At 46.8% G+C, this 26,919-nt stretch overlaps 1 protein-coding gene across 1 annotated transcript in view; it reads right to left on the bottom strand.

Annotated features, from left to right (window-relative positions):
* DDC (dopa decarboxylase) overlaps window positions 1-25,107 on the bottom strand; it is a 116,768-nt gene extending 91,661 nt beyond the window's left edge. Inside the window, exon 1 of the mRNA XM_075921669.1 lies at window positions 24,853-25,107. The gene's annotated coding sequence lies outside the window, so the exon portion shown is untranslated. The remainder of the gene's footprint in view (window positions 1-24,852) is intronic.
* Window positions 25,108-26,919: the final 1,812 nt, after the last annotated feature.

Raw genomic sequence — 26,919 nt, 5'->3', positions numbered from 1 at the left:
GGCTTCCTAGTCTGAACTACTGTTACTCCTCGTTTAAATGTCCGCTAGTGCGCACTCCGTGCCGCGCGGCTACACGCGGCACGGAGTCCGCACTAGCGGACATTTAAAAATGGTGGCGCCCGGCTTTATGCAAATGAAGCCCGGGAAATTCAAATCCCGGGCTTCATATGCAACTCCGGTTGCCTACATTACCACCCTAGTTCGAACTAGGGTGGTAGTGTAGACATACCCCTTGTTATTTTGAAATAACGCTGCACTGTAGATGTGCCCTTAAAGAGATAACAAATCAAATGCAACAACCTTGTATTACATGCATGAGAAGAAGAAAAAAAAAGAAAGCTCTCTGAAGCAAAAATAGAAAGGCAGGCCAGTCTAATGTGACTGTGTTAGCTGCCTGAGTTCTAAAAGATAAACAAACTCCATAAAAGGTGAAACTAAAATTGGGGTATTAAAGCAATTTTTGTTTTAATCATTGGAAGTGCTCCAATAACACCAAAAAATGTTATTTTGATTTTTTTTTTTATTTTCGCTAGATCCCTTTAGCTTGCCTTGTGAACTGAAGAAATGGATATCAACCGTCAGGTACAGAACTGAAATATTACATTAATCTCCAGAGAGAAGACAGGATGAGGAGAATTGGAGGTGCAATAAGTTAGATGAACAAAGGGCAACTAAATAACACAGTGAAAGAAGACTAAATCAAAAGATGTAAGCATGGCCACACTGGTAATTTAAACTCAAACTCCAGTTTAGTTCCCTTATCATTTTAATGCCTCTTCTTAGATGTACAGCTCTTCCCTTGCTCACTTCACCCTTTTTAACTCTCCTCCCCAGCTGTTGATAGTCCATGTAACTAAGGTTGCTTAATAAAGTTTTGCTGTGGTAGCCACCATCAAAGGGAACTGACTTTTTTATTACAATGCATCAGTTCTGCTATGAGTACTACAGCAGTGTGAGTTCATTCAAGTCACCCTAGCAATATTGGCTATTTCACCAGAAAAACTGCGTATGACATCATCACACATTGATTGCACAGCTCACTTTTATTAAAAAAACCCAACCTGTTTCGAAATACAAACTATGAGAGTGTGAGAAGTGACAGGTAATCTTAAAAGGTTCCAAGTTCAGGATCAGTTTGAGTAAATACCCTTCACATCTAACAGAAGCAGTTTGAGCACATTATTGCACACTCAGAGTTAGATTTCTCTTCTGACAAGAAGTGGTGCTATCCCCAGAAAATGACGACACCAAGGCATTTATTGACCTTGCACTGTCCTGAGTGGGCCTTTTCGGTTTGCTAATGTATTAGGAGAAGTGCTGTGTCTGAGGAAGAGGCAATAGCATTGCTGAAAGACAATCCATCTGAGGGGGTGGGAGAGAAAACATGCTCCCAGAAGGGGCAGCGCTTTGGGCGGAAGGGGCAGGGCTGGAGGCAGTCAGCCCTTGGCACTGCCTGGAGCATGCCACGCCAGCCTCCCAGACCTTAGTGCTGCCTGGAGTGCACTGTGCAGTGCTTTGGTGATGATTTAAAGGGCCAAGGGCTCCAGCTGCCGCAGTACCATGGCAGCCAGGATCTTCAGGCCCTTTAGAATCACCAGGTCCCAGGGCAGTTGCCCCCTTCCCTCACATTCGTGGGCCTGATCTGAGCATGTCCTGTGGTATCATGGGCAGTGAGATATATGGGCTCGTGGTGTCCGTGCTCCAGCAATATTCAGAGCCGGGGCCCTGCTCCAGCAATATTTGGAGCTGGGTCTCTCCCGCCCGGTTCTGCCTGGAGCAGTCTGTGCAGGCTGAGGGTAGGACAATCTGTTCTTTCTGATTCTTACTGTTCATTCTTTGATGTTGTAAGTAGTAGTCAATTAAGGGCAATAGCCCAGAAGAAAAAGGCAATTAAGTAACAAGTATGTGTGAAGAGACAAAATGCCAGAGATGAGAGAGATCAGAGCTCCATCGCCAACCCCAAGAGCGGTTGAAGAGAAACTGAAGGGGAGCTTGGGCTGCCAGGGCTGCTGCTGCTTCTTCTTCTTCTTTTTTTTTTTTTTTTAAAGCAAGCATCAGAAAAAAGTAGTCTTTGTGTTTTAAAGTAGGTCTAATTCAAATAAAGATTATTGTACAAAGTCAACTTTGAACTTTTTCTTAGTGAACTTAAAATCTCAATAACTGAAGCCCTGGCTAATACCTTCACACTCAGAAATGTACATATTAATGCCAGTTATCAAACTGACACGAGGTGTCAGTGATTGCTTTATTACAAAATAGGGAGAAAGTTATAAGACTATTAAAAACCTTGAAAAATGTCTATGCATCACTAGAACAAAACCAAGCCAGTACATTATAAGATTTTGACCAATCCACTGCGTTACAAAATCACCTGACAATATTTTACAAAATCCTTGGTTTGAATATAGACATCATTATGAAACATCCATGCAGGCACAATGGTATGGTGACATTATTTTCATGATCAATTAGACATCACTGTAAGCAGAAGAAAGTTACTTTATTTCATGTAAAAGAACTTTGGGAGATCTAGTAAACAAAAGAGATTCTGTGAAAGAGTAAGGAACAAAAAGAGATAGAAAGAGTCAATTATGGACAATATTTATTTCCTTAAATATAAACACAGGGCCAAGTCCTGCTTATTTAAATGAATGTATACATGGAGTAAATCTGCTGAGGACTCCAAATTATTTTGATTTACACTCATTAATTGAGCACAACTGATTAGATTTCGGAGGGGGGGGGGAGAATCAGCTAATTGTTATTGTTAAAACAGGGTCAACTCTAGCCTCATGATTACTGAAAATATTTCATCTCATTTTTTCTTCCAGACCCATAGTTTGGGAAATGCTGCGGTAGATAATATAATTCACCCAACAGCAGAAAGATGGGAGGTCAAGGTATTTACGAGAAGTGAAAAAATGAACAAGGAGTTCTTAATAAATATTTCAATCTTATTCCAACATGCACTTATTCCAACATGCAATCTACAAGCCATAGCAAAACTCTTATGTAAGAAAAACCATGCCAAATTCGCTAACTTATACTCAGGGAGCGTTTTGCTGGTTTTTTATAAAAAAGGTATAGATAAGAATATCTGCACCCAGACCCCACTCAATCTTTGTCATTTAGTGCAATAAAAAAACTTAGTAAAACCAATTTTCTCCAACGACTGCATTATAAATGTTATACAAAATATTGTTCCAAAATCTGTTATATATGGAAAAACCACCTCCTACAGCTCCCAGAAGAGTGGGGGCCTGAAGAACACTGCAAAAGAAGGGGCTATATTTGTTTTAATTTTAGAAAGTATTTGCTTTTGAGGGTTATTGATCAAAAAGTGCTTGGTTGTTTCCATATAGTGAGTATCAATAATGTTGATATTCTTAGTTAAATAATTTTTTCTTACAATAGTGATATTGTGCAATAAAAGGAAACTGTTAAAGGCTTATGGTTTCCAGTCCATTTTTACATTATTTAATAAAATATATATCGGCTTACAGGATGGGCGGAGGGTGGGGTGGGGAACTAGACTCATTCTGGACACCACCAAAAATTATACAAACCTGCCGCCCCTGTAGTGGTATCACATGGAAGACTTTCATTACATGACAGGAGTATAACCTCAGAGGTGTTAGTTCAAGGAAGCATGAGTAAGGATCTTTTGGGCAAAAGGAAGTTACACTTGCCGGGTAGAAAACCTTTAATAGAATAAAAGGTAAACAAAGCCTTCTAACGTCCAAAACATGCTATCTTATCAGGGATTAAAATGCATCCTCGGCAGAGCACATATAAACTCTCCTCAATGCATTGACTAGAAAAGAATCTGAGGACACAGATATCAGATAAAGAATCTGCAATAGCAATTGATTTCCACATGTGACTTGCAGCATCAATAACCATGACCGCAGCGCAATTGTAAATGAACATGAAGTTGTACTTTTTTATTTACTCAAGTGTATCCTACTCTCATCTCCATGAGAATTACATGTTCTTTAAAAACAAATATTAACAAAATACACTAAATAAATTTTAAGAAGCCTTACCTTGCTCTCCACATCCCCCATTTTGCACAAAAGGGCCAGTGTAGACAGCTCAGATTTGTTTTGCGCAAAAAAGCCCCGATCACGAAAATGGCAATCAGGGCTTTTTTGCGGAAAAGCGCAGCTAGATTGGCACGGACGCTTTTCCACAAAAAGTGCTTTCATGGAAAAGCATCCGTGCCAATCTAGATGCTCTTTTCCACAAATATTTTAATGGAAAACTTTTCCGTTAAAAGCATTTGCGGAAAATCATGCAAGTCTAGACATAGCCAAGGTGTTTATGCCAGGCTTTTGGCATCAAAATGATGAGTTCATAGGGCCTTTTTTGCGTTCAGACTGACATCTTGCATCAGCAGTTCCAGATCCTCCATTTTAGTGCTGACTTCTTATATTCAAGTGAAAGTTTTGTTATCCTGCGCTTCGTTAACCAGAAAACTTTGTTAACCAGCATTGAGGCGCTGCCGGCTGACAACATCATCAGGCGCCTCCTTCTCCCTCAGCCTGCCTCAAGCTGCCTAACCCTTTGCTTGAGTATCTGGCTCATTCAATTAACTGGCAACCAGCATTCCCCATGAGTGCCGGATAACAAAGCTTTCACTGTATAAGCATTTCAGTTGTTTCTCTCAGACATCCTCTACTTTTCTAGTCAGTCAGATTAAGTATGGTCCTTCCACTAACTAATAGCTACCTGATTACTATTACAGTCAATACTGCATATTATAGACAGGCTACTGGGCTAGACAGGCTACTGGGCTAGATGGACCTGAGGTCTGACCCAGTACGGCCGTTCTTATGTTCTAAGCTCAGGGTCGGGGGTCTCACTGGACCAACTTGATTTTCATGCAAACCTGCTCCTGGGTTCGCATGTGGCCTTTGGTGGCCAGGCTGGCAGCTATTCTGCCCTAGACAGCTGCATTCCTGTGCATAGTGCGGAGGTCTCCCCCCAAACCTCAATGAAGTCCACGATCTCCGCACTAGACCAGGCGGGCGCCTGCCTCTTGTGGCCCTGGGCAGGCTCCTGTGAGCTGCCAGTCTGGTCCCGGGAAGAGGCGGAGGGCTGGGTGGCAGTGGGTGGCTGGCTCATGCCGTGCCAGGTGCAGGGTCTTTTGGATGGGTGCTGGCAGGCTTGCAACTGGCACCAGCACTGTAGCTAAACCGTGCCCCTTTAAGGGCTCCGGGGTCAGGAGGAGGGCAGAAAAGTATCCCTGGTTTGGCTCAGAATGGCCACCAGGGCAAGCTGGGGAGGGCTAGCCTCTCACTAGTTCGAATTAAGTGGCTACACAGCCCTTAATTCAAACTACTTAATTCTAACTAGGCGTTAGTCCTCGTAGAATGAGGTTTACCTAGTTCGAATTAAGCGCTCCGCTTGCTCGATTTAAATTCGAACTAGCTGTTTGTATGTATAGCCTCTATTAAAGTTAATTCAAACTAACAGCTGTTAGTTCGAATTAACTTTATAGTGTAGACATACCCACAGTGACAAGCACTTTGTATATGGCAATAGTCAGGACTTGACAAATGGCGGTGCAATCTACTTGCCAGCCCTGCACCGTGCATGTGCTAGACCCACATTGCTCATGCACGTGCCACCGGTGAATGGGGCGACCGGCTGAAATCTACTCTCCTCCAGTGAGTAGAAACAGCGCTTTGTCGTGCCCTGGCAATAGGTTAGATAAGATAGACAGGTAACCAGAAGTTAAGGAAGAGATTGGTCACATGTTGAGGTAAATGAGATGGTGTATATATCCTCTTTCCGAGGTTAGGTATCTGATGTCAAGCAACCAAAATGAGTGGGCACTTTTTTTCCGTTTTGATTTGTCAAAAAATTCAAAACATTTTTTGTTTTGGGTCATCCCAAATTTTGTATGTATGCATTGTCCAGAGAATTAAAAAAAATCCGTTATTTGCACAGTTCTGCTGAGCATAAGTCCCATTTATAATTCTCAGTGTCACAAAGAAAAAATAAAGAGATGATGATGACCTGGAATTTGACAACAAAATTAATTTTATTACATATGATCGTCTTGTTAAACATCAAATCATAAGAAGTAAATATTGTACATTATAATCACATGTTTATACTTTGTGGTCCAATAGATATGGCAATAAAATAAATACTTAAAAAATATTGTGCAGCATTTAGCCTGCATTTAGCTCTTTGAAAAGGGAAAACAAAGGCAACACCTTGGTGCTGGGAGCAAGCAAGAGAAAACAGAAAGACCTGAACAACAGGCTAAATTATCCATAAGTAATAAGCACAGAGAAAGCAAACAGATACCATATTTGCTCATATCACCAAAACATTAAAATTATTGGAACTGTTGGTTTCATTTTTAAGTGATAACAATGAGGGTACCCATATGTCCTGATTTTATAGGGATTTTCCTATATTTGGGGATTTTTCTTACATAGATGCTTCCCTATCCCTCTCTTCCCACATACCCTTTCTCCATATTTCATACTTAATATCTGATCATCTGAAACTTAACTGTTTGTTGTTGAAATTTAAAGTTTAATGACCAAAGGCAGCTTTTCAACCGCACAAAAGCCAGTTACGGCATTGATTTTTAATAGGAGTTGAGTGCCTTATATTATAAAAGGCATCTGTATACATGTCAATAGTTAATCAGCAAGATACCAGGAGATGGCACTCAATTTTGGTAGGATCAATAAAACTTCTTGTTGCACACTGCAAATGGGTTAGGTGTAAAGAGGTGCACAAAGGAATGCCTATTTGTTCCTTTGAAAATTTCCTCCCAAAATTCTTAGATTCTTTGTGGGAATGATTAAAAACAGGTAATAATAAAAAAAATACCATGAGGGTTCATATAGTAAGTTTAATTCTAAGCAAGGATAATCATGGGTTCTATTTTAAGACATGCAGTGTAATGGAGAATGATTGAACGTTGTGTTCTTTAAATGTCGCTAATGTTGCGCAAATGGAACCTCTGATCAAAGAACATGTTTTAACAAGAACTATTTTTTTCTCCTTGTGCAAGGAGCCATATGAAAGGCAGACACATTAGCAAATGATTGCTTTACTGTTTAATCCAAAAGTCATTTAACCTCAAACTGCTCTGGGATAATTATTGGTCTGACTAGTACATTCCTCCTCACAATACTGAATAATAGTGGAACTGAAAAAGAAATAAAAGGAAGAACTAGCTAACAGAATACATGTTTTCTCAGATCTTTTCTGCAATTTGATCTGTCTTTTTTTTTAAAAAAAGATATGAACAACCACATAATCAGTTTTTACATGTATCAAATTATGTGTTTGTAGCTTTTGGGATAGAAATAACTTTCCTGTCATTGATGATCTAAGGCCCACTGAAGTCTGAATAATAACTCTCTTCATCTATATGTGTAGATAGATAGATAGATAGATAGATAGATAGATAGATAGATAGATAGATAGATAGATAGATAGATAGATAGATAGATAGATAGATAGATAGATAGATAGATAGATATTAGAGAATGTCTGACTGTAGGTCAGTCTATCCACCTGTGAGTCTATCTGTTCAAGAACTCCTTGTAAATAGTAAGAGCTAGAACCACTAAAATTGATATGCAGCTTCCTTGTATCCTAACTTAATGTAAGGTAAGGGTTTGGTTGTGCCAGGAAAACAGGATGTGCCTGGAATGGGATTGTTTTCCATGACACAGAAATGGAGGGGGCTGACAGGAAGGACAGTTATACTGCAGAGCGACCATTGGGGAGCAGTGAGCACGGGGACAACTAAACTGCCATTGGGGGGCTCACCTGGAAGAAAGTGGCCAGTTGGGCCTAGGATTTTCTATGCTGCTAGCCACTGGCCCAGGTAAGTGGGCCTCCTGCCTCAAACCCCTCCTCCCCCTGGGCCTTGGCCACAGCCAAATCGGTGTGGGGGCACCAGGCGGCAGCCATGAGGAGCACCACAGGGGGCCAGGCTTCACAGCCTTGCTCCCTCCCCCAAGAATCACACCAGGGGCTGGGCTGTAGAGATGGCTGACAGTTACAGTGCCATCCACACTGCCACAGATGGACCTGGTGAGACCTCCCCCACCCCCTGCCAGAGCCCTCAGGCCTGAGTGCTCACCCCCTTCCCTGACTCCTGTACCCCCACACCCTTCCCTGATTCCTCCCTCGCAGCTCTCTGTCCCGAGTTCCCCCACCTCCCTGCCCTGACTCCTGCACCCCTATTCCCTGCCCTGAGCCCCCACATAACCAACCCTTTGCCTTGACTTCTGCACCCTCCACACTGCCAGCCCCCTGCCCTGAAGGACCAGAGCAACGTCAGGGAAGTCTTTTAGTATAACACTAAACTGTCATGTATAGAGTTCTAGATCAGTCCTTAAATCAGTCAGTGAGCCAGACCACTTGAGTTACTATAGTGCAGTGGTCATGAACCAGTAGGTCGGAATCTACCGGTAGATCTGGAAGCCTCTGACAGGTGATCCTGACTAGTGTGATCAGGAGGCTTCCAAGTGTTGGCACTTCAGTTGCCCCTTCATGCACTGTCATGCTGCTCCTGTCCTCTGCCTTGGAGCTGACCCTCTAGGAACCTTCTGCTTGCTGTGCAGTGTGTGGCACAGAGAGGAGGGGTGGAGCTTATATCAGGCTGTCCCTCCACCCCCCTGCCCCCCACTTGTGTACCCTATCTCCACACAGAGAGAGGGATGGAGGGAGCTTGGCAATTCAAATCTGTCACTCTCATACACTGTGTCTTTGTCCTTCACGCATTGTCCTTCACTCTCATCTCCTGACCCAACACATACATGGGGGGTTGTTGATACTTCTTTTACTGCTTGAAAAGTGGGTTAGTTTTGGTTTCTGACGGGTCTGTGCATTTCCTAATTTTCATTTCTCTCTTATGCTTACATTTAATTCTTTGAGTAGGGAGTTCTAACATGCCTAACCTGTCGTGGCTGCAGTAATTGCTGTTCCTGGATGCAGCTGGCATATCCCTGCAGTCCCTGAGAAAGGCAGTGCTGGGGTTCTCCACATGCTGTCCTTGCCTGCAGACACCACTCCTGCAGCTCCCATTGATCAGTAATGGGGAACTGTGGCCAGTAGAAGCTGTGGGATCAGTGCCTGTAGATGATGGGCAGCAAATGCTGTCATGGAGCCACTGCTGTACCTGCCAGTTGCTTTCAGGAATAAGCTGCCTTAACACCACTGGCTCCACCACCCAGAACCCATCTCAGTTAAACGATGCCCAGCCAAATCCTGCTTTCTGAACTCCTGTCCCAGCCCTGAACCTTCTTCTACACCCAACCTCCTGCCACAGATGTAAATCCCCCTACACCCAAACTCCTTCCCAGAGCTTGCACCCTGAAGCCCGCTCTGGACTTCAATCCCCTAGCTTTGGGCTAAGCCCAGAGCCCTTCCCTAACTCCAAACTCCTTGGCCCAAGACCAGAGCTTGCGCCTCAGCCCTCTACCTGCGCCTGGTGAAAGTGAGTGAGGATGCGGGAGGAAGGGGGATGTAGTGATCAGGGTAAAGCCTCAGGGAAGGGGTGGAGCAGGTGCGGGGCCTCAAAGAAGGGGGGAAGGAAGTGGGGCAAGGGTATTTGTGTTAGAGGTAGATCTTACATTGCACTTAAATTGAAAAAGTGATCTTGTGGTTAAAAAGGTTAGAGACCATTGCTATGGTGGATGGATCTCTAACTCAACATGTGTTCATTTATTGCTCTGTTAATTCTAGAAACTCGTTTTCAGGAAAAGAGAAAATTATAAGGCAGATGTTTCTTGTTTCATAAAGTGCCTCCAAACCAATAGGAATTGATTGACCCATTCATTATTTTAGTAGTTTTTTACTGAGATCCCTGAGAGAGAGCCACCCAAGCAACCTTGGGCAAGAAAGTGAAACTGACTGCCTGGCTGAGGATTTCACAATGGATGATGAAGGATTGCATCACTTTCTAGTGCCATTATTGCTGTCATGTTCCCTATCAGGAATGCAGTGAGGTTTCAGGGCACTTGTGAAGCTAGCAACAGGCAGATAATGGGCTTTGAGTAAAGCTGGAGTAGTAGTTTGTGGCAGATGTTTAACAGGAACATAAGAACAAAAGAATGGCTGTTCTGGGTCAGACCAAAGGTCCATCTAACCCAGTAGCCTGTTTGCCGACAGTGGCCAGTGCCAGGTGCTCCAGAGGGGGTGGACCAAAGACAATGATCAAGCGATTTGTCTCCTGCCATCCTTCTCCAGCCTCTGACAAACAGAGGCCAGGGACACCATTTCTATCCCCTGGTTAATAGCCTTTTATGGACCTAGCCTCCATGAAATTATCTAGCTTCTCTTTAAACTCTGTTATAGTCCTAGCCTTCACAGCCTCCTCTGGCAAGGAGTTCCACAGGTTAACTACACTCTGTGTGAAGAAGAACTTTCTTTTATTAGTTTTAAACCTGCTACACATTAATTTCAGTTGGTGTCCTCTAGTTCTTCTATTGGGAACTAATACATAACTTTTCTTTATTCACCCTTTCCACATCACTCATGATTTTATAGACCTCTATCATATCCCCCCTCAGTCTCCTCTTTTCTAAACCGAAAAGTCCCAGTCACTTTAACCTCTCTTCATATGGGACCCATTCCAAACCCCTAATCATTTTAGTTGCCCTTTTCTGAACCCTTTCTAAGGCTAAAATATCTTTTTTGAGGTGAGGAGACCACATCTGTACACAGTATTCAAGATGTGGGCGTACCATAGTTTTATACAGGGGCAGTAAGATATTCTGTGTCTTATTTTCTATCCCTTTCTTAATACAGTAAAACTCCATTGGTCCGGCATCCAATGCTCTGGCACTCCTGATGGTCCGGCACCATCAGGAACCCGGAAGTGCTCTGGCTGCCGGACAATTGGAGCTGCTCTGCGCCTGGCTTCCCCAATTCAACCACTGCTGAAACTGACCAGCAGCTGAATCGGTGAAGCCAGGGGCAGAGCAGCTGGGATGATGCTGATTTGGCCCATAGTGCTGCCCCTTGGGGCTGTGGGACCAACCCCCAACCCTCTGCACCGAGGGATGGCGCGGGACCAACTTGGCAGCACCCCAGCTGCTCTGCCCCAGGCGTCCCCAAGTCAGCCTCTACTGAAACTGATCAGCAACTGACTCCAGGAAGCCCGGGGCAGAGCTGCTTTGCCCTGGGCTTCCTGGAGTCAGACACTGATCAGTTTCAGCAGCGGCTGACTTGAGGACGCCTGGGGCAAAGCAAATGGGGAGCTGCCGGGTTGGCCCCGCAGCACCGAGGAGCAGCACTATGGGGCCAACCCGGCAGCACCTCAGCTGCTCTGCCCCAGGCCTCCCGGATTCAGCCGCTGCTGAAACTGACCAGCAGCGGCTGAATCTGGGATGCCTGGGGCAGTACCGGACTATCAGAAGGGGGGGGGGGGCTATGAGGGATCTGGTGTGGCATCCCCCCCCGGACTCCTCATAGCCCCCTCTTCCGATAGCCCATCATATCTGATAATCCGGCACCCCCTGGGTCCTAAAGGTGCCGGATTATCGGAAGTTTACTGTAATTCCTAACATCCTATTTGCCTTTTTGACCATCACTGCACACTGTGCGGAAGTTTTCAGAGAACTATCCACGATAACTCCAAGATCTCTTTCCTGATTTGTCGTAGCCAAATTAGCCCCCATCATACTATATGTATAGTTGGGGTTATTTTTTCCAACGTGCATTACTTTACACTTATCCACATTAAATTTCATTTGCCATTTTGTTGCCCAATCACTCAGTTTGGTGAGATCTTTTTGAAATTCTTCACAGTCTGCTTTTGTCTTCACTATCTTAAACAGTTTAGTATCATCCGCAAACTTTACTACCTCACTGCTTACCCCTTTCTCCAGATCATTTATGAATAAGTTGAACAGGATTGGTCCTAGGACTGATACATACCCAGCTGAATACATGCTGTACAGCCCTATTTCATACCTCCAGCAAGCTTGACAAGGGATAAAGCACTAAATAATTAAATGAAATCTTTGTCTTTGTGAATACAAAGGAAGATGGATGAGAGACCAGATGCCAGCATTAAATATAAATTTCCTAGGAGGAGAAAGAATACTGAAGGAAAAAAGGATCGTGCCAGAAGAAGTGACAAGATACTAAACAATAAGGAGAATGACAAAAATCCAGAATTCTAGGTGCTGTATCCAGTAGAAAGCCATTCTGGGAAAAGAGGATCAATGGTCTGATGGATTAGAGGATATGATCAGGTATTTAGTCACTTTTCAAAATGTTCACCACTATTAAAATTTAATCTAGAGAAGTGTTAGAAAACAGGGGTATGTCTACACTACCCCGCTAGTTTGAACTAGCGGGGTAATGTAGGCATACCGCACTTGCACATGAAGCCCGGGATTTGAATTTCCCGGGCTTCATTCGCATAAGCGGGGAGCCGCCATTTTTAAAACCCCGCTGGTTCGAACCCCGTGCAGCGCGGCTACACGGGGCACGAACTAGGTAGTTCGAACTAGGCTTCCTAGTTCGAACTACCGTTACTCCTCATGAAATGAGGAGTAACGGTAGTTCGTGCCCTGTGTAGCCGCGCTGCACGGGGTTCGAACCAGCGGGGTTTTAAAAATGGCGGCTCCCCGCTTATGCAAATGAAGCCCGGGAAATTAAAATCCCAGGCTTCATTTGCAAGTGCGGTATGCCTACATTACCCTCCTAGTTCGAACTAGGAGGGTAGTGTAGACATACCCCAGGAGACTGATAAAGGCGATCTTAGGGTATGTCTACACTACAAAGTTAGTTCGAACTAACGGACGTTAGTTCGAACTAACTTTAATAGGTGCTACACTAGCGCTCCGCTAGTTCGAATTTGAATCGAACTAGCGGAGCGCTTAGTTCGAACTAGGAAAACCTCATTTTACGAGGACTAACGCCTAGTTCGAACTAGCTAGTTCGAACTAAGGGCTGTGTAGCCCTTTAGTTCGAACTAGTGGGAGGCTAGCCCTCCCCAGGTTTCCCTGGTGGCCACTCTGGCCAACACCAGGGAAACTCTATGCCCCCCTCCCGGCCCCGGACCCCTTAAAGGGGCACGGGCTGGCTACGGTGCCCGTGCCAGGTGCAAGCCTGCCAGCACCCAGCTAGCAGACCCTGCACCTGGCACGGCACAGAGCCACCCACCCGATGCCCCCCAGCCCACCCCCTCTTGCCGGGACCAGGCTGGCGGCTCCCGGGAGCTTGCCCTGGACCGCAAGAGGCGGGCACCTTCCTGGGCTAGTGCGGACATCGTGGACCTCGTCCACGATCTCCGCACTAGGCACAGGAAAGTGGCCGTCTAGGGCAGGAGAGCTGCCAGCCTGGCCACCCAGGACCAGGTGTGCATGAAAATCAAGGGGGTCCACTGAGACCCCCGACACTGAGCCCTGAGCTTACAATGGCCGTCCTGGGTCAGACCAAAGGTCCATCTAGCCCAGTAGCCTGTCTGCCGACAGAGGCCAACCCTAGGGACCCTGGAGGGGATGGACCGAAGACAATGACCAAGCCATTTGTCTCGCGCCATCCCTCTCCAGCCTTCCACAAACTTTGGGCAGGGACACCACTCCTACCCTCTGGCTAATAGGACTCCATGGACCCAACCTCCATCACTTTATCTCACTTCCCTTTAAACTCTGTTCTAGTTGTAGCCTTCACAGCCTCCTGCAGCAAGGAGTTCCACAGGTTAACTATTTGCTTTGTCAAGAAGAACAACTTTCTCTTACTAGTTTGAAGCCTGCTACCCATTCCTTTCCTTTGGTGTCCTCTAGTCCTTCTTTATGGGAACTCAGGAAGAACTTTTCTGAATGCACCCTCTCCACCCAACCCCTTCTTTTAGAGACCACTATCCTGTCCCCCCTCCGTCTCCTCTTTTCTAAGCTGAACAGTCCCAGTCTCTGTAGCCTCTCTTCATCTGGGACCTGTTCCCAACCCCTGATCATGTTAGTTGCCCTCCCCTCTCCCAGCCTTTCTCTTCCCCTCTCCCACCTCCTTTTCCCAGTCTCCCCCAGTTTTTTTTCAATAAAGACAGAGTCAATGTTGGAAGAAACGTTATCTTTATTTTGTACATCAATAAGAAGGGGGGCTAAGGAAGGGTAAGTGGAAGGAGGTGAGGGAGGAATGGGGTATGAGCCCCCGATGGGGAGGACTGGGCTGGCTCTGCGGGCTTCTGGGGGTGGAAGCTCTCCTGCAGCCCCCCAATTACTCCCTCTCCCCAGATGGCAGCCAGCGGCAAGTGCAGCTGGGCTGATGGCCGAGTGGCGTGATGTGCCCAGTGTGGGCACTCAGGGCACTCCAAGCCAGAACTTCTTTGCAAGCGGGGCACCCCTTAGAACTGTGTGTCCGGGGTGGGGGTCGGGACCCTTTAAGCGCAGCCCTCGGCTAGCCTGAGACAGCATCTCCATGCTCTAAGTCCTCCTTTTATGCCCTGCCGGCACTGCTTCCGGCCATCCTTAAGCCCTGTTCAGAGTCCACTCAATGTGGACTTGCTAGTTCGAACTAGCAAAACGCTAGTTCGAACTAGTTTTTAGTTCTAGACGCGTTAGTTCGAACTAGCTTAGTTCGAATTAACTAATTCGAACTAAGTTAGTTCGAACTAACTTTGTAGTGTAGACATACCCTTATTAATGTGTGTGCATGGAGGAAGAGGTGTATATGTTAATTCAGGATAAACAACAGAACTTCTGAAACATATAGACTCAATAAAAAAAAGTCACTCTTAATTCACAAGAAAGAGCAGCAAATAGTGATGCAGTGGCATGGAGCGGCTCCAACCCCTTGTTAAAATTCCACCACCAGAGTGAAGGAAGGGTGATGGCAAGTTCCCTGCTTCCGATGGAGTTCATGCTCTGCTTTAGGATATTGCTAGATCAGTCTAGATAGACATGGGGCCCATCTAAAACACTGTTGAACACTTGAAAAAAAATACAAACTTTACCCAATCTTGTGCTTTTTAAAGTGTCAGATAGTTGCAAATCTGTTCTCCCAGCGAGGCTAATGAAACATATAGGCTAATGCCTCCTCTCCTCCAGCTGATGTATGGAAGCTCTACACCAGTGATGGGCAACCTAGACCAATGAGTAGGCTGCATGAGTGGCCTTCCTTCATGTCAGCGGGCCACATGATTGCCAGCGGTGGGCAATCTGCCACCTGCAGCTGACTGGGGTTCTACCTGCAGCCTGGGCACTCCCTTTCTGCTCCCTTCCGCCATGTGCCTCTCACACACTGAAGGACTAGAGCCCCGCACTTTCTACTCCTTCCCCTCCCTCTCACCACTTTTCAGAGCACCACGAATCAGCTGATTCACGCTCTGTTGCTGCTCTTCTCTGTCCTCCCCAGAACTCAAACAGCCACACATCAGGGGATTCATGGTGCTCCGAAAGTGCAGGGAGGGAGGGGGAAGAGGAGCAAGTGTGGGCCTCTGGTGCCCCAGTGCATGAGAGGTGTAAGGGAGAGAGGGCTAGGTAGGGGGTGTGCAGGCCACAGGTGAAACCCCTATGGGCTGCCTGTAGCCCACAGCTTGCTCACCTGTGTTCTACACCCTTTTTTTCATGATCAACTCCAAGTATGTTTTCAAGTATAAATATTCAGAGCACACACACTTATTGACAATTTGCTTTGCATTTTGTTTGAATGGGAAAAAGAAATTGATTGTACTTCCTGCATCCCTGTGAGCACACACTTTGCTGGTGGCATATCACCTGATTTTTCCTGTGTGTGAAGTGTTCTCATTTTCCAGCAGTGACCAAACCAATAGGCCCACTTAGCACCATGTCTACACTAGCATTTACTTTTCTCAGGGAGTGTTTTTTCACACCGCTGAGCAACAAAAGTTTTTCTGGAATTAATTTTCTCACTGATATAGCTACTGCTGCTGATTTTATTATGTCAACATGAGAGCTCTCGCCCATCAGAACAACAGGCGCACTCTTATAGCAGTACAACTTCTGCCTGCATTTTAAATCAAAGATTATAATCTTGTTATTCATATGTTAGGCAAGGAAATTCTATCATGGGAAAGTGTGGATTTGGAGTCTATGAGGGTTTGTGACTCAGAGGAAAGGTGGCAGCTGAGAAATGTTGAAAGTCATTCAAAACGTTTCTCACTTGCAACTTCAAACAAGAGTGAGCTTGAACTTCACATGTCAAGAAATGTTCCGTGTGACATTTTGCTGGGCTTCCTGTTATATTTCGATCTTGTGTTGACAGCTGGACAGTTTAGGTCTGCATGAGAAGTGGTCTGAAGAGGTGTCAGATTACTGAATGGCATAAGTGATGTTCTCATACTGTTCTAAATAGAATCAATACCCACTTGGCCATACCATACCTTTTGCTTAAAAGAAAATGTAAAGACATACACAAAGAAAGCCATTTAGAGGGCACAAGAAGTTTTAATAATTCTAGAAAAAACAGAGGAGCTCCTCTACATTCTTTGAAGTATTATCTACTGTCACTTTATCCATTTGCTACTTATATATACACATACATAGAACTCTCTCATCATAGCCCCACTGTGTGTGTGATAAAAGGAAACACAAATACCTGAACGGCTGACTCCTGCAACAACTTTGGATCTATCTTCTCATTGCACTCCTTTCTCAGTCCATCCAAAGGCAGTTATCAAGATAGGGTGAGATGAGAGTTTCTGTGGAGAAAAATCTAATAGGACCTGGATCACATCTGTCCAGTAATATCATCTACCTTGCTCTCCTAACACCTCCATTGTACCTGGAAATTCTTCCCTCAGGTTCTTGTTACTTTAAGCCTCAAGTTTGAACTTCTTGCCTTCATGGAAGCTCAAAGCTGGACTCCAACATGATTCCATGTGTCTGCAGTGAAATTTTATAGCCCTAAATGGTCCAGACCTATGCGCCTGAGTTAGCTATCCTGGGCTAGTCTTAGGTCTTCTGTTGCAGTGTATACAGATCCAAAAGGGCCAATATAGGGAGTAATGATTTCAATAAATAAATACATTTACAGGCTCAACTGCACAAGGAAATTGGCCATTTACTGAATTCATTTTCATTGACTGTCATTCAAAGTGGTTCCCACTGATACAGCTGGATGGGGACCAGCTCTATCTTGAAGGGCATGAAATATTCTTTTCAAAAACCAATTTGAATAAAACTCACCACCCACTCCCATGGATGGACCAGCTGAGTGAGTCCAATCCTTAATGAGTCCCTGAGAATGAAAATGGTTTCAAAAGGCTGGTGAGTTTCCCAGTGTGCATTGGTCATGAACTCTCTTTCTCTCCAAAGATTTCTAAGCAGCCACCTGCAGTTTTGTCACTTCACCCTCACCACTTGTGAGATGGATGTGGCATAGAAAAGGATCTCTTCACCCATTACTGGCCTGGCAGCAGTTTGATAGGGAAGGAAATGAAGAATGGATTCAAAGCAGAATGAACATAAGATGAACAGAGGTGGGCTCCTCCAGGAACCCAGGGTGAATCCTTTAGGAGATGGATTTTTTATTATCTGCACATGGCTGGGACCTTCAGTCCACAGGGTAAGTTTGGCTCTTGTAATTGTAAATGCTTGTTAAAGGGGGTTGAGAATGGAGGGGATACTCCTGAGGAGCTTTACAGGTTCTATGAAACATAGGTGCAGGGATTCATCCCCTCATATGGCTTTGGGAAGAAGCAAGGACTAGAGAACATCAGCACATGCCACCAGGAGAGATGGGTCAGATAATGAGACACTCTGATGTATTCGAATAATGGGTTCTTAAATGCTGATCTAACCTGCTCTTCTTGCAGCTTTGTCCCATCATAGGACATCAAAGCTCTTTGCTAAGGGTGGACCAGTATCACTACAACCATCTAGCAGGTGCTGAAGACAAAGTGATAGAGAGGGGCAACAGTGCAGCTAAAAACAGAATCCAGGAGTCCTGACTCATTAAGACACTGCTTTAAGACATATGGACAATAGAGAGAGAGCTGAGAGTATCGAGGAAGCCAAGGAAGGAGTGCAACAAGAGTGAGAAAAGAGAAGGCTATACAGATAAGAGAGAAAAATCCCATGACTTCAAAGTGCCTGGAGCCTCTTGGATTCAAAGTATTAGGGGGAGAGCTAAGTCATGTTATTGTTCTCTCTAGCTATGTCTACACTGCACGCTTATTTAAAAATAACTCATGTTATTCTGAAATAATTTCATAGATATCATACCATAGATATATTTGTGATTTTCTTCAATAATGACAAAGGGTTTAAACCTGTCTATTTCCTCATAGTATAAATTAAAGGAGAAACCTGTGAAGGGTATGCTTGTGTTCACTTTAAACAAACTGTGATTTAGAAGGTATGTATGCATAAAGAAGCGTGCTGTGGCTCACCACACTAGGAACATTCTAGGAAAGGCCAAGGGGAGGGGGATGAGCTCAACATGTGGAGTGGAGAAGTATAAGCATGTGATGAACAAATCCATATTTGGAAATATTAAATATGATTGGCCAGAGGTTTGTGTTATGTAACTTGTTATATAATTGCCATGTGCTATAAAATAACAAGGAGGGGCTCTCTCTTTGTTCAAGGGACTCTGGCTGATTTTTGTAGCAGGGGCTCTCTCTTTGTGCACATTGAATAAAGTCTTGTTGAATTGAATGGAATGAAGTATTGAAGACCCTTGATTCTGCCCAGTATCATTTGGTTATTCTTGGGTATCACAAAATCCCAGCACCTGAACATCTCAAGTTTCTTGGTGGAGCTTTGTAACAGGTCAAAATCTTGCTAAATACTGTTTCCGGATTGTCCATTGTTAAGGTTTATCGAAGTTGAAGTTCTCTGGGGCATTGAAAAGTGGCATGTTGATGAGATCTTGCAACCTGTTTGTTCTCCTTTGGCACTTTGACACCATGTCATGCACTTCTTGTATGTGGTTGGATGCAGGGTTACTACTAGCAAGTCAGGCTTTTAAATCAGATACAGACTGAATATAGAGATTACTTGTCAAAAAAATACAAACCAGATGTCTTCACTATCAGATCCATTAATGCTCTGACAGGTATGGCTAAAGTTAGCTTAAAAAACCTCATTTATACACATCACCACCTACTGACTGAACTATATAATACAGTGTAACATTCCATTATAGTAAGCAGCTCATCAATCTCTTCTGTGGTGAAAAGTGATGCAAATTAATAATTTAGCTTTGCAACAAAGGTCTCATATTATGTACTTCCTCCCTTGTGGTTCAGAGGTCCCATAGAGTATCTTGTGGACTTCCTTCTTCCGCTATAAGTACTTCTTGCTATATATGTTGTACTGTTAGCTTTCTGCTCTTCAATTCCTCTTACCCGTACATAGTCCTGATTTCCTTTATACATATTACCTGCTGTAGTTTATGCTACTTTTTATTGGCTTTACTAGGGTTGGATTTCCATTTTTCAAAAATATCTATTTGGTTTCTTAAAAAAACCCTCCCCATTTAGCCATTCTGGTTTATTCTTGCCTCTCTGCTTCCCCCCCCCCCTTTTTTTTTTTTTCTTTTTTGAACTAGGCATGCATGGAAATGTATACAAATGTGGTACTGTTCGACATGGAAGTTAATTCTGAATACTCATTTTATAACTTTTGCACATATATAAGGCAGAGGGGGAAACTCAGCTACATCATCCTGTGAAGATCTATTCTGAGTGTTTCTGGAAGTTAGCAAGATGCCAACATGGAGATGTAGGGCAAAATTTTCAAAAGTCTTTAAGTCACTTGGAAGATCAAGTCTCACTTTTAGTGGGATTTAGGCTCCACAATATCCTAGGCATTTTGAAAATTGAAATTTGAAAATGCCTAACTTTAGGCATCTATACTTGAGAGTTTGACCCAAACTTCTTGTTATTCTGTTTATGAGTGTTCCAATATACAATTGACATATCCCATAGATTAAAATCAACCCAAACCTCTCCTTGTCTGCAAGACACCAACTGGGTACATCGCCTATCCCCAAAGCAAACATTCCAATTTGCCTATTTTGCTTTTATGTTTGCAGTACCATTAAAAGATGTATTTTTTGAAAGCAGTCTGCTCTGCTTTTTCTTTGGTTAGTGTGTCACACCTGAGCCATACAAACCATTTTGTTCAAATTACATTGGTGCTGCAAGCCAAAATTTGATCCAACTGGCTATAGCTACAAACCACTTGCTCTTTGTCTCTGATAGCCTTTGTACATTTAAACAGACTGATGCAATGAAAGTTATCAAACAGATTCTAACCCTCTTCCTCTTTTACTTGGTACTTAATTCTAGTGGTGATCTTTATATTCTTTGGTTAGTCATCTTGACAAACAGTAAAAATGGTTATACTGGGTCAGACCAATGGTTCATCTAGCCCAGTATCCCACCTTCTGACAGGGTATGTCTACACTACAAAGTTAATTTGAACTAACAGCCGTTAGTTCGAATTAACTTTGCTAGGTGCTACACATACAAACCGCTAGTTCGAACTTAATTCGAACTAGCGGAGCGCTTAATTCAAACTAGGTAAACCTCATTCTACGAGGACTAATGCCTAGTTAGAATTAAGTAGTTTGAATTAAGGGCTGTGTAGCCACTTAATTCGAACCAGTGGGAGGCTAGCCCTTCCCAGCTTGCCCTGGTGGCCACTCTGGCCAAACCAGGAAAACTCATATGCCCCCCTCCTGGCGCCAGAGCCCTTAAAGGGGCACGGTCTGGCTACGGTGCCCGTGCCAGGTGCAAGCCTGCCAGCACCCAGCCAGCAGACCCTGCACCTGGCACAGGATGAGCCAGCCACCCGCTGCCACCCAGCCCTCCGCCTCTTCCCGGGACCAGGCTGGTGGCTCACAGGAGCCTGCTCGGGGCTGCAAGAGGCAGGCGCCCGCCTGGTCAAGTGCGGAGATCGTGGAACTCATCGAGGTTTGGGGGGAAGCCTCCAATGTCCACGATCTCCGCACTAGCCACAGGAACGTGGCCAGAGGAACGTGGTCCACATGGCTGACAGCCTGGCCGCCAGAGGCCACCTGCAGACCCGGGAGCAGGGCCCCTGCAAAATTAAGGACCTGCGGTAGTCCTACTCCAGGGCCTGCCAGCAAGGGGCCGACCCAGAGGCCTGCCCCTGCTTTGAGACCCTGGACCGCATCCTGGGGGCTCAGCCGTCCATGTCCCCCGGGTGGTGATCGACCCCAGGGCAGAGGGCCCCGTCCCTGACACCGAGGAGGAGGAGGAGGATGCCGAGAGCCAGGAGCCTGAAGGGAGCCTGCCCAGGACCCCTGAGGCCTGTGTCGTCTGAGGCTGGGGAGGCCTCCACATGTGAGTACTATCATGCTCCCCTTATGTGCATGGGGGGATGGGGAGAGAGGGAGCCCAGGGACCGTGCGCCTGGGCCTTGCCCACCATGGAGCAGCAGCTGGGTGTTATGCAGGGTCCATGGCCTTGCAGAGGGGGGCTGGGTTTCACCCACCTTGTCCCCAGGGAGAATTGACCGCTGCTCTTGTTTCACCACAGCCGCAGCACCTGGGACTTCAGGGCACACCACCCTACCTGCAAACAGCCACCCGCATCCGGGCCAGCAGGCACGCCAGGAACCAGGAGGAGTACCAGCGGCGGCACCTACAGTTCCTGGAGCACCAGCTCCGCACCCAGGACCACTGGGTCCGGGAGGACCTGCGGCTGCGGCAGCGGAGTTTGGAGGCACTGGAGGAGCAGGGCTGTGCCCTCAGAGGCCACCTCCAGACCCTGGTGGACAGGTTCCTGCCTCCTCCTGCACCGACCCCTGCGGCCGTCCCAGCTCCTCCTCCCACCCCTCCTCCCCCTCCTGCTTCCTCCGCACCCCCTGTCCCTCCTGTCCCACCCGCCATACCCACTCCCCCCGACGCCCCTGCACCCACAGTGCTGTGAGATGGGAGAGCCAGCAGGACCCCCAAGCCTGAGCTTTCCCTTCCCTTCCTCCCCTTCCACCCCCTTCCAGCTCCCTCCTCCCAGGTTTCCCCTCCCCTCTCCCACCTTCACTCCTCCCTCCCCCCACCCCAGTTATGTAAAATAAAAAGAGATTTTTGTTGGCAAAACAGGTGTCTTTATTTGACATTAGGAAGGTGGGTTAGGAAGGGGAAGGGGGGAGGGTGGAAGAAGGCCCCAGTGGGGCATGCAGGAAGAGTTCAGTCCTCCTCCTCCACTTGGAAGCTCTCCCGCAGGGCTTCCTGGATCCGGACGTCCCCCCGCTGGGCTTCCCGGATGGCGGCAGTGCGGGGCTGAGCGTAGTGGTCAGCCATGCACTCAGCCTCAGAAATCCAGGCTGGCAGGAAAGCCTCCCCCTTCCTCTTGCACAAATTGTGCCGCACACAACATGCTGCCACCACATACTTGGCAAGGTCGATGCGGGTGAGGAGGCACCTAAATCGTGCTTTCAATCGTCCGAAGGCCCCCTCCACCACGATGTGGGCCCTGGTGAGGCTGGAATTGAAGGCCTGGCAGGAGGAGTTGAGGTGCCCCGTGTATGGCTTCATGAGCCAGGGCTGTAAGGGGTAGGCTGCATCCCCCACCAGGCAACGGGCATGTCTACGTCCCCGACCCTGATGTGGTGGTCAGGGAAGAAGGTCCCGGCCTGCAGCCTCTGGCTCACAGAGGAGTTCCGGTACACCCATGCGTCATATGCCTTGCCGAACCAGCCCACATTAATGTCCATGAACTGGCCCTGGTGGTCACACACGGCCTGCAGGAGGATGGAGGAGTACCTCTTGCGGTTGACGTACTGGGAGGCCTGGTATTCCAGGGCCCGGATGGGGTTGTGTGTCCCATCAATGCCCCCCCTCCCCGCAGTTGGGGAAGCCGAGGGCGCCAAACCCACGGATGACGGCGTCCGGGTCGGCGAGGCGGACCACCTTGCAGAGCAGCTCCCAGTTGATGGCCTTGATCACCTGCAGAGGGACACAGCAAACCGCAAATCACTGGGGCGCCCGGGTGGCTGGGAGTGTTCGTGCCCTGACACTGCCCCGCGCCCCACTCCCAGAAGCAACCCCTCATGTAGTATGGCCGGGACAGACCGACCCCTCCAGTGCGGGGCACTTTCTCCTCCTCCCTCCACCCCATTTTCCCTGGGGCGGCCCATCCCCTCCTTGCAGCCCTCCTCCCCCCCCGGCCCAGTGGCTGGTGAGTGCTGTACCTGCATGAGCACTGCTCCGAGGGTGGATCTCCCCACGCCGAACTGGTTCCCGATGGATCGGTAGCTGTCCGGCGTGGAGAGCTTCCAGAGGGCGATGGCCACACGCTTCTGGAGGGTGATGGCGGGCCTCATGCGAGTGTCCCATCACTGCAGAGCAGGGATGAGCCACTCGCAAAGCTCCAGGAAGGTGTCCCTCCTCATCCTGAAGTTCTGGGTCCACTGTCTGTCTCCCCAGCGCTCCAACACGATGCGGTCCCACCAGTCGCTGCTGGTGTCCAGATGCCAGATGCAGCAGGGCACACTGGCGTCTGGGTGCTGCTGTGGCTCCTCCACGGCCCCTCGAGCCATTGCTGGCAGGCTTGCAGCAGCAAGTCCAAAAACTGCACCAGAAAGTCCAGGGCGAGCTCTGGCTCCATGTTGCCAACTGTGGCAGTGTCCCCAAAGGGAACCACCGACACAGACAGGCACAGAGAAAAACGCTTTGCTGTCCCTCGGCGAGGTAGGCAAGCAAGCGGAAAAGCTGAGAACTGGCTGTTCAGGGGGGTCCCTTTAAGCACGAGCCTCAGATAGCCTCAGACAGCAGCCACACAAAGCAACTACTGACCCGATGCCCTGCCAGAACCGGTTTCAGCTGCCCTTAAGTGCGTCGCAGCGTCCAATCAGTGTGGACGCGCTAGTTCGAATTAGCAAAACGCTAATTCGAACTAGTTTTTAAGTCTAGATGCGCTAATTCAAATTAGCTTAGTTCGAATTAACTAATTCGAACTAAGTTCAAATTAGCGCTGTAGTGTAGACATACCCACAGTGACTTGTGCCAGTTCTTCAGAGAGAATGAACAGAACAGGGCAATTTCAAGTGATCCCATCCATCTATCCCAGATTAATTATTCTATATTTTGCCTCCTGTAGCTTCATAATGAGATACAGCCGTGGGAAAATTTAGTTTTGTTCAAGATCCAGGAAACCATGCAAACAGGAGCACAGAAAAAAAGTGAGCACCCTTTCTTATTAGCATTGAAATGATTCACAAAGCTCCTCTTGTCATTGAGTGAAATTCAGTTCCCAACAATATTTTGTTCTCCCTCGTTTTGCCCACCGAAAGCAGTCAGACCTGGCTGCTGTCTAAAGCCTGCTAGTCACCCTCTTCCCCCATGTGGGACAGAGTGGAAAATGAGCATTGCTTTGTCACTCAACACTACGCACAAGGGGCCCTCACCACAATGAAACAGTCATTTCTACTGCCTGAATCACAGGATTTCAATCTTCTACTTCCTGACTTGGCAGACTGACTGCAATTATATACCAGATTTTCCATAACTCCTACATCTGATCCCTTCATATATTCCTAGACAAGAGCAGATACTGTAGTTCTGAAGGCAGAATTTCCTTCTAAGATCCTAGCCTGTCAGCTAAGGACACTCAGCAAGGATACCCCATATGCTTTACGAGGCTGGTAAAATTGCTTTTAACTATATCAAACTTCACAAATAGTGCTTTCAAGTTAGTTATTTACAGTATTATTCTATACTCATGAAAACTTTAAATAACATTTCATTAATCAAACTTCAAACGTATAGTTGTATTAATTTTAAACAACTATATTACCAAGTATTCACCAAGTTAAATGTTTATTATGCAACTTTATATGGCGAGGCTACCAGGTTAAGGTACAGAGGTAGCTCTCCAGGCTCTAAGATAAGTACATTAATGCATTCATTTGTCCTTACTTGTTTGCAGATTTTTCTTTTTCTGGTGTCTGTGGACTGGCTAATTTCTGTAGCAGTGTTACTCTGTTTCAGGAGCATATGACAAACAAACAATGGAGGAAGTCTAGTTTCAAGAAATTCCCAAGCCTTTATAGCAATCCTGAAGATACCTACTGCCCTCTTCTCGCCAGTGTGGTCAAACTGCACTTGATTCAGTTAATCATTAAACTCCTGTCAGCCCAATTTCACTATTTTTATTGGTGCTTCTTTGCAGAGGGGAAAAATGTTCTTTGAACTAATTGGGGGCTATGCACTGATTTAGTCTTGCAAGGGATTTATTAATTTATTCATCAAACATCAATGACAAATGGAATAAAATGAACCAATAGACTGACCAGCAAGACTGACTCTTGTAGGAGCTCGGGCGGGGGGAGGAGGTGCTATTAGATTTTGTGGGGTTGCCTACGCTCTGCGATGGGACCAAAAATGAAGGGTTCAGATTGCAGGAAGGGCTGTGGGAGAGGGTGAAGATGTTGATTGAGGGTGCAGGCTCTTGGGTGGGGCTGGGATGAGGCATTTGAGGTACAGAATGGGGCTCCAAGCTGGGGCCAAGGGGTTTGGAGTACAGGAGAGGACTCATATCAGGTGGTTAGGGAGGGATGTGGGGTCTGGAACAGGCTCAGGGTTGGGATGTGGAGTCTAAGAGAAAGTTAGGGATTTAGGGCGCAGGAAGGGGATCTGGGCCAGGGCAGGAGTTTGTGGTCCAGGATGTTTACCCAGGGCTGCTCTTCTTTGATGGGTGAGGAAGCAGGTGGCTCAGCTTGGGCTGTGTTGTCCTGCGCTTGCCTGCAGGCACTGCTCCCCACAGCTCCCATTGGCTGGAATTCCTGGCCAATCAGAGCTGCAGGGGTGGAGGCTAGAGGCAAGGGCAGCACAGGGACAAAGCAGCAATGTGGCTCTAGCCAAGCAAGGGGAATGGCAATGCATGGAGCTCTCTCTCCTTCCCCAACCAGGCAAGGCCAGATAACACAGGGTCTTTAATACCTTCAGCCCAGGGCTCTGCAAAAGGGGATTTGGGCAACAGGCATTTAGCAGCTTGGAGATCTCTTTGCAGGGACTCCTTTAGCCTGGGTTAGTGGACTGCAGTCCCAGAAGCCCTTTTCTTAAGCCAGCTCTGCTGCTCAGATCAGTGCTTCACCCCGAGATACAGGGCCATATTTTCAAGCATCTGAGTGATTTAGGAGCCTAAGTCCCATTTTCCAAGGTGACTTGGCCTCACATGGCGGTGTGCCCATTTTAGGGCCCGAGTTCTGGGCCCAACCAGCCCATTTATTAATCGGGTGCAACTGAGGAGGGACCAGGGATGTCAGAAAGGAAGGAGGAGGAGAAGCAGCAGGATGCTGAGAGAAGAGGGAATCCTGCTAAAAGAGCAAGGAAGAGTCTTACGGAAAGACAGGAGAAGGGTAAAATCTCTAGGAGGCTGTAGCCCAGGGTGGACTGGTGACCTGAGTTTGTCAAGTGCTTTGCAATGTTTGGAAACTATAACTCTGTCTGAAAAGAGATCCTGAGTGTGGTTGTAGTGTGTGTGTGTGGGGGGGGGGGGGGGGGGGGGAGGGGCAGTTCTTGCCAATGCTGTGGACAGGCCAGCACTGTGCACTTAGGCACAATGGGTATATCAACTGCAATTACAAATCCTGGCTGGCTCATGCCAATAGAATCAGGCTCACAGGCTAAGGGGTTATTTAATTGGGGTGTAGACATTTGGGCTGAAGGCTGGCGTCTAGGATGCTACAAGGTAGAAGCCCCATACAGGGCCAGCCTTAGGCTGATTCACCTGATTCCCCCGAATGGGGCCCCGCGTCTAAAGGGGCCCCGCGCCCTGAACCCAGAAGTGTGCCAGGCACCATGGGTGGCGAGTTAATATTCAGAGCCGGGGGTCCTGCTCCAGCAATACATGGAGATGGGTCTCTCCTCCCACTCTGCCTGGAGTGGACCCCAACTCCCACCCCCGCCACGCATCCTCCCACCCCGCCCCTAGAGCATCCCCGTTGGCCCTGTCCCGTCCCTGCTGTGCACGGCTCTCAGTGA

The sequence above is a fragment of the Pelodiscus sinensis genome, chromosome 2, assembly GCF_049634645.1.
Source record: "Pelodiscus sinensis isolate JC-2024 chromosome 2, ASM4963464v1, whole genome shotgun sequence".
In the NCBI taxonomy this organism is placed as follows: domain Eukaryota; kingdom Metazoa; phylum Chordata; order Testudines; family Trionychidae; genus Pelodiscus; species Pelodiscus sinensis.
This window is presented reverse-complemented; position numbering and strand designations above follow the sequence as displayed.